Consider the following 8,499-nt stretch of genomic DNA (forward strand, 5'->3'; position numbering starts at 1 on the left):
AAAGGATTGTGGTGTTGTGTTGCCAATGTGATAATTTATTTGAGTAAAACGATTTTTACTAAGGTAATATGGAAAATGATAGTGAAATTAATAAGAGTATAATTTGGAATATATTTTTAACATTTCATTTAAAAATTCAATTACAAAAATTAAAAAAATAAATAAATAAATAACAAAAATATCTTACAAGCGATAATAATTTGAGTTAAGCAATCTAGAAAAATTTTAAAATTCATATCTAACTTTAGAGGAGTTCATGTAAAATGGTATCTGAAATTAAAGTTCATCAGATAAAAACTTATTATTATTATTATTTATAAAGTCTGACCTCTCATCCCGCACACACACACCCAATAACAACTATAACCAAATTAGTTAGTTTTATAAAATAATAAAACTATCATTTTATTATTGTATTTAAAATGTCTTAATTAATATTTTAAATTATAAAAAACTTATGATGTATTATATAATAAAATTTGGGTCATGTTTGGCAACCAATGTTAGGAAGTCGACAACGGAGTTAATGCCTTCGTCTTATATGAGTTAAAAGTTTGAATTGTACTGATTTTTCATGAGGATAAATCAGTTAAATCGAAAACTTTAAAGTCATATAGGACAAATTTTAACTCCCGAGATTGACTGACTAACGTGAATTGCCAAACGCTACCCATAAAATATAAAATAAAATTATATTACATTAGGTGCTAACTAGTTTAATAGGTTTGATTCTATCAAGATTACATATTTGAATTTGTTTGAAAATTTTTAAAATAATAATAAAATATTTAATATACTGAAATCCTAAATTTTGTCATACACACTTACTTGTATTTAAATAATTATAATTATAATTTTTTATTATAAGGTGGAGTAGTGGTTGCGCACTAACAAAAATCTTATTATATTTATAGATGCTAAAGCTTTAAATCATTGGTGATTGTGAAATGGCCTATTGTCCCTTCTGCATTTGTGAAATTCGGTCAAAATCACGGGTCTTGACCATTGATAAGTTGTAATAAAAAGACTAAACTATCCTCTATTTTACAATATTTACTTAGGTGCTGTTTGTTAAACTGAAAAAAATAAGTGCTGAATAGCATTAAGCGCTGAAACTTATAAGCGCTGAATTTAAGTGTTGAAAAAGTTGTTTGTTTAGATGCTGAATTATATTTGTTACACATTGCTGAAACTGATAAATTGTCTTTGTTACCCTTACAATCATATTATACATTGTTTACATGTTTCAAATGATTATTTATTATCAAACACAATAAAATATATTATTTCTTATAAAATTAAAAAAATAACTTATTTTTAAATAATAAATAATACTCAAATCTTCAATTTATAAATAATAATTTCTATTTATAAAAGCCCACAAATTTCAAATTAAAAATAATAATGTCATACAAGTCACCAAAATTTGAAATCAACTTTAAAATAACTTAATTTTTTATGAATAATATTCAATGGAAATGAAGGATGTGTAATTATAAAAGCACCCTATGAATTAATAAGGGCAACCCACACTATACCATTTTTTGTCTTGTTTTATATGGATTAAAATTTTTGAAATGAGCAAATTTTTAGTGAGGATGGTTTATATCGTATAGAGATCATCTTCACCAAAAATTAGTCTATTTTGAAACTTCTAACTCGTTAAAAATAGTTTTCAAAAAAAAAAATGGACAATTTACGGTTCTTGAACTTGTTTTGATAGGGTTAGAAGTTTCAAGATGTGCTGATTTTTTGTGAGGATAATCTCCTCATTGTAGAGATCATCCTCACCAAAAATCAACTCATTCCAAAACTTTTAACCCATATAAGATAAAATAATTTAGCTATGGTGTGGATTTATTAATTTGTAGGGTGTTTATATACTTATCCATGGGATATAAGAGGTAATATCTTTTTAAGAATAAGAGCATACTTGTCCATGCTCAAAAAAACAAAGGGCATACTTGTCTGTGTTGAAAAAAGCGAAGTGCTTACCGCTTCAGCACTTTTTTTCAGCATCAAAATAGTGCTGAATTTTTTTCACTTATTTTCAGCAATAAGCACGAGTAAACAAACGCGCTATTTTAACAAAAGTGCTGAATTTAATTTTTTTCAGCAATAAGCGCTGAAAAATAGCGCAAACAAACACCACCTTAGTGGGTTAGGTTACGATTATGGAAAAAACTTTGAAGCGATCAGCCTATTTCAAAATTTTGAAGAAACCCTCTCCATTAGATTCCACATGGCATTTCAAATGAAGTATTTAAAAATTTTGACAGAAATGTAGGTGCGTGAAATAAATAAAAAATGCCACATGTCTAGTAGTGAAAAGGGTTCCTTCGAAATTTGAAGCGGGATGACCGCTTCATAGTCAACTCTTTGATGACTCATGGAAAATGACTTTTGTGAAAAACACATGAGGCCCATCCGTGTAAACTCAATATTCAACAGTTGAGATTTATCCTCGGGATAAGTATCATTGAGATATATATTATTAAGATACTCATAAATCTCAATCGATGGATTTTGTGTTTGTATAGTCAAAGATCATGTGTTTTTATACGAGTTATTTTCCGTGAATAACCTAATACCGACCCTTACTTAAAAGGTTAAGTATTTAAATTGTTATAATAAGACTAAATTATCGAAAATTTCACATCTTAGTAAAAAATTTATTGATATTACAAGAAAAGTATTTAAGCACACCATAAAGAATTGTAGGTTTGATTTAAGGGACTAAACCCTAAGTCTTACATTTTTTTTTTTTTTTTTGGGCTAATTATAAATCGACTTGCTTAAAAATATGCGGGTTGTATGCGGATAATGTGGCAAGGGCATAGAACCATAGAATGGAGTGATTTATCACGACTCTTTTTTTTCCTTTGCACGTATTATCTTCAATTGAGTGATTATTTGGTTATAGTCCAACACTGTTTTGACATGTGATGCTGATAACACAAGCAGTAAGATGAGAACTTTTCTCTCTCCTACCAACGGTGAAAAAATAAAATTTTCTGATTGAGTGGTGATAATATGACTCCCCTCACATGGCATACACAATCGTACATCCCCATACATACAACTGCACAGATTTATGAGGATGTGCGGTTTTGTATCCCAAGGCATATAGTCTATGGTTTTAGCCCACCCCACGCCAGGAGAATCGATTGAGTATATCACATGGGGGAGTCATATTATCACAACTCTTTCCTGATTAGATAACCTTGTGGCATTTAAAAACATGATCCAATAACACAATGTTGTAGAGGATGAACTTCTATGATTTTTTTTTTTTTTTAAAGTTATTTTTCAATATTGAATTTTAATTTTAAATTTGGGTGCTCGCTAGTTATCCATTTTAAACACCTTTATCGAGTTCGGATAACTTTTTTTTTTACCATGAGTTCTTCATGAAATCTAGAAGGTTGCGGTGTTCAATTGCCAATATGATAATCCATGTGGATCCCACGATACTTTTTAAGATTTGAAATCTAAAAATTGAGATTTTTGGGTAGTGGATGTGCAGACAGCAGAGAGAAAATTTCTCTCTTATTACTAACATCATCAGCCCCACATGTTAAACCGATGTTGGGTTGTGAGCAAACAATCTCTCATCTTTTGTACACTCTCTGACATGGCATTATATACTGCATAGAACCATAGACTTTTCCTTTTGTATATCGAAGAAAAAGATTTATAGTTCTATGCACTACCACAGCAGGAAGCATACAAAGAGCATCAATTTATCACGACTCTTTGAGAAAAATTAAATCCCAAAGGAAAATCAGTCAGAAATATCTTTATTCTTACATGAATCATATAATATGAAAGAGGATGAAATGGATCTTAAGATCGTTATTTGAGTTAATACTGAATTTTTTGCCCCTAAAAAAATATAAAATGTGTGCAAGTTGCCTTGACTTTGAGATCATCAAGATTACTCAAACCGAATTGTATTGGTTTTTGAAGAATTTTACTAACCATGCATTCCTGGCCTGGATCCTACTTATTCCAAATTAATCATAAAAAACTTGTAATTTCACTATATTATATTGTATTGTTAAACATGTAATGGTTGAATTCATTTGTCTTGAATTGTTGTTCTACGTTCATTCTTTGGATTAATGCCTTTTAATTTCACTATATTATATATTATATCGTATTATATTATTAAATATGTAATGGTTGTCTTGGATTGTTGTTGTATTTATCTATCTATCTATCTTTCGTGATAATCAACCGAAATACCCTCTCATATGGTTGAATCCTTCTTGTATATGACTTTCCGTTAGGGGTGCACATGGTTCGGATTGGTTCGGATTTTGACAAAATTGGAATCAAACCAAACATGATCGATTTTACAAATTTAGGACCGAACCAATCCAATTACCCTATAGAACCGAACCAATCCAAACTAAACTTGGTTCGGATCGGTTCTCGGTTCTCATACTTTTAAAATAGAAAAACAAGTATTTTTTCTTTCAAAAAAAGAATCTTTTGGATCAGATCATAAATAATGCCTATTTTTAAAATGAAAATGATTTTATGATTAAATTCTAACTGAAATCTATATAAATTGAAAATTAGAGAAAGCTCAATGTGACTAAAACAAATTACAATTTTAAGATTGATATTTTGGATGGATTAGTGAGGAAACTAATCCATAAATGGTAGATTAACGAATCCAAACCTATATTCGTATAGTAAATTTCATCTAACAAACACGGTATAAAGGTTCTCGTAAAAAAACAAGGAATCAAACTCTTTGAAAAAGTTTTTCCATAAATGGGTTGATTCATTTGAGAGTTGAGAGAGAGATTTGTGTACATTTTTTATGAGTTTTTGTTAGAAAAAAATAGAGGAGATAAAGTTGAAGACTTTGATGACTTACCTCTTCATAACATATATATATTATAATAGATATTTCGGATTAGTTCGGTTCTCGGATTGGTTCGGTTCTATTATACCCCTAATCCGAAATCGAACCAAATCAAGCGGATTTTTTTATATACAATCCGTACCCGAACCAAACCATGCTCAATTCGAACCAATCCAATCCAAAAGGCTTTGGATTGATTCGGTTCTCGGATTTACCCAATCCAATGTGCACCCCTACTTTTCATGGCATTCCCCTCATATGGAAAGGCTACTGATCCTAATCCTAACCACAGCATATAGTATAGATGATTGTGCAACGATGAGCTGAGTCACGACATTTTTTTTTACAAGATCAAGCCCATTTGATTTTTTGCTGTAATACCAAATCATCTTTATAATCCATTACAAGAATAATTACCGGTCGACCTCTTAGATTTATTTGGCAACTCCTCATTGTTTTTCCCAAAGACCCATCATTATCAACCCTTGATTTATTTGGCAAGGTTGTCTAGATAAACACTTTATTTCTAATTGTGAAAATGTTTTTGAGAAAAAAAAAAACAAATTTTAAGGGTGTGTTTAATTGCATATGGAAAATAGGGTGAAAAATAATTTTTCATGAAAAAAATCATTTGTCATGTGTTTGATTGGTTTTTGTCATGAAATGACTTCTCACCGTTTTTCAAAAATTCAACAAAACTTGAATTTCATTTTTGTACCTATACCTATAGGTAGAAAAATGAAATTCACCCCAAAATTAAAATCCTAACACCTTTTTTTCTCCCTCGCACCCCACCATGACTATCAACCGCCATCTCAGTCGATCTCTATTGGCCACCATCGCCCCTCTCTTCTACTTCTTCTTCTTTCTCCTCCTTCCGCCTCCAACTTGCTTACCTCCACCCTAATCTCTTCTTCTTCTCCATCCTAATTTGCCTACACAAACTACTTGCTCTCTCTCTCTCTCTCTCTCTCTCTCTCTCTCATCTCCCCTTTTTCTGATTTTTTTTCCAGCTATCTTTTTCTAAATTTCATTAAAGATAAAATATTTGTTTTTCCACCCCATTCATTTTCTACCCACCATTTTTCCAGAAATTTCAAAATCCATAGAAATTGAATTTCCATGCAATCAAACCAAACCAAGGCTTTTTGGGAAAAAGTTGAAAACATGCTTTTTAATCATTTGTATTGGCTTTGAATAGTAGACCGCATCCCAAGTATGGGTGAAGTTTGAAAACCCAGGGCAAATCACCCTTACTTTTAGGAGTTGAAATCCCATAAGGTGTCTCGTTGTTATTAGAAAGGATCGGTGTCTATGTGACATAATTTGATTAGAAAATAAACCCATTGTCCTACATGAACAACTTGATTAGGAGCCCGAATGTCACAGTCGTGTTTTTTTGAAATGAGGTCGTGCGGTTCTTGGGGTGATAGCCCACAAGCAAGCCTATCAAATAGTTTACATACACAAAACGTAGCTAGCAATACAAGAGAATGGAGACAACACGAGTAAAGTCCGGAGGCAACTTTATTAATATAGTATGAAATTACACGAAGTAACAATTATAAAAGCAAATAAAGTGTATTACAAGCAACTGGTGATCTAATACACGCGAGATGCCACATGGCTTGAGCGAGGGCTCAAAGTCAATGTGGGTGTAGACCGGGGATTGGGACCAAAAACACCCTTCCTACCAAGAGTACGCTAAGTTTTTCCTAGATTTCCAGAAGGAAACATCAAAAATAGAAATCGTTCCTACTCTTTTATTACAAAAATATCACTAAGTTAACAGATATGCCTTGGCACGGGACTAACATAGCTTCATATGTGAGCCTTACATGAGTACTCCCTGGTGACTCCAGGATGAACTACAACTAACTCTATGTGTCATAGTGCATAGCCTTCATAGTCTCCCCCACTTATTCTACAGACGTCATCGTCGCATTATCTCTAAGAAACTCTTTAACCTTCTGTTTGAAAGACAGTAAGTTCTCTACACTCTCCTAGGTAGCTTCACATTTTAGCATGTTCTTCCACTTGACGAAGTACTCCACATTATGTTGCTTGCTTAAACTACTGTTAACTTGATGCTCTACGAGGACATTGTTGACAACACGCTCTGGTTGAATGCTAAATGAGAAGGTGTGCGTGTTAGAATGCTACATGCGGGATCTGTTAGATCTGCATGGAACAACTTGAGACAACTGGCATGGAAAATAGGGTGAATGTTGCATAACCAGTGCAATAGCCTCAACTTGTAGGAGACTTTGCCAACTCTCAAGAGGAAAAGCATTGGGCCTTCATAACGTTGTATTAGGCCTCTGTGTGCTCGCTGAACTCGGTTAAACCTTCTCAACTGATTTGTCTTGAGAAGAACTAAGTCACCAACTTTGAAAGAATCTGGTCGACAATGTTCACAGCCCATTTCTTCATTCGTTTGGACGATTTTTCAAGGTAAGACCTAACAATTTCATTGTTCTCTTGCCAAAGCTTAGCAAACTTGTATGCCCTTGGACATTGTCCTTGATAGCCTACAATAATAGTGTGAGGTGTTAAAAGTTGTTGATCAGTTATAAGTTCAAAAGAACTCTTATTGGAAGAAGAGTTCTTCTGAAGGTTGAAACAAAACTACGCGGCATCAAGAATATTTGCCGAATCCTTCTGGTTGACATTGACAAAATGCCTTAAATACTCTTCCAACATAACATTATATCGTTCCATTTGCCCATCTGTTTGAGGATACCCACTGGTCGAAAAGTTAAGCTGAAACCCAAGTAATCTAAACAGTTCAGTTCAAAACTTTCTTGTGAATCTTGAATCTCTATCACTGACAATATTTTTGGGCACACCCTAATACTTGATGACATGCTTGCATAGTTCAACTAGTTCTGAAGGACTCATCCTGTAAGGCCCCCTCGCAAAACGTGTGGTACTAGGTACTAGTTCAATCTTATGGTCAATTAGCCTGCACGGAAGTAAGGTTTTAGGAAGCTCATTTGGCATCACATCAGCGAATTCTCTTAATACCTATTGAACCAGGGTGGGAGTTGAACTATGGTCTTGATCATCAAGTTCAACTTGTAGAGTAGCAATGTAAGTTTGCTCCCCTTTCTTCAATTGAAGGGTTGATATAATATTTTCCTCTTCGTTGCTTATGGAGATGGGAATGAAGTTTGGGCATTCACCTAGCATGTCTAGTATGTTGGCGAATGGCATTGGAACGGCCCTGTTTTGTTGCAAGAAGTACATCCCAATGTTGACTCTGAATTCATCAAGTGGAACTGCGAGCAAGTCAAGCTTTACCCCTTCATGTGCCTATCTTGATGGACACAGCCTTAGCTAATTCTTGGATAAGAGTAACTTGGGAGTCAACAGCTTCATGCGACTAAAATATGTCTTGAGCCAAATATTGAGGTGTTTCACCTTTGTAGGGGAAATCAAGTTGTATGTAGCTTATGTATCAACTAATGCATGAGTGTTCTTACCACCAATTTCGATGTCTACATACATGAGACCCTTCCGTTGAAGGCTTTGAGTCTCAGAGGTCTGTTTGAGTGCATTCAGCAAATGCAAGGCTCTCATGTGAGGAGACACATCATCATCTCGTCCACTTGTACTCT

Source organism: Akebia trifoliata, chromosome 12, assembly GCF_017979445.1.
Source record: "Akebia trifoliata isolate Shusen 1 chromosome 12, ASM1797944v1, whole genome shotgun sequence".
Lineage (NCBI taxonomy): Eukaryota > Viridiplantae > Streptophyta > Magnoliopsida > Ranunculales > Lardizabalaceae > Akebia > Akebia trifoliata.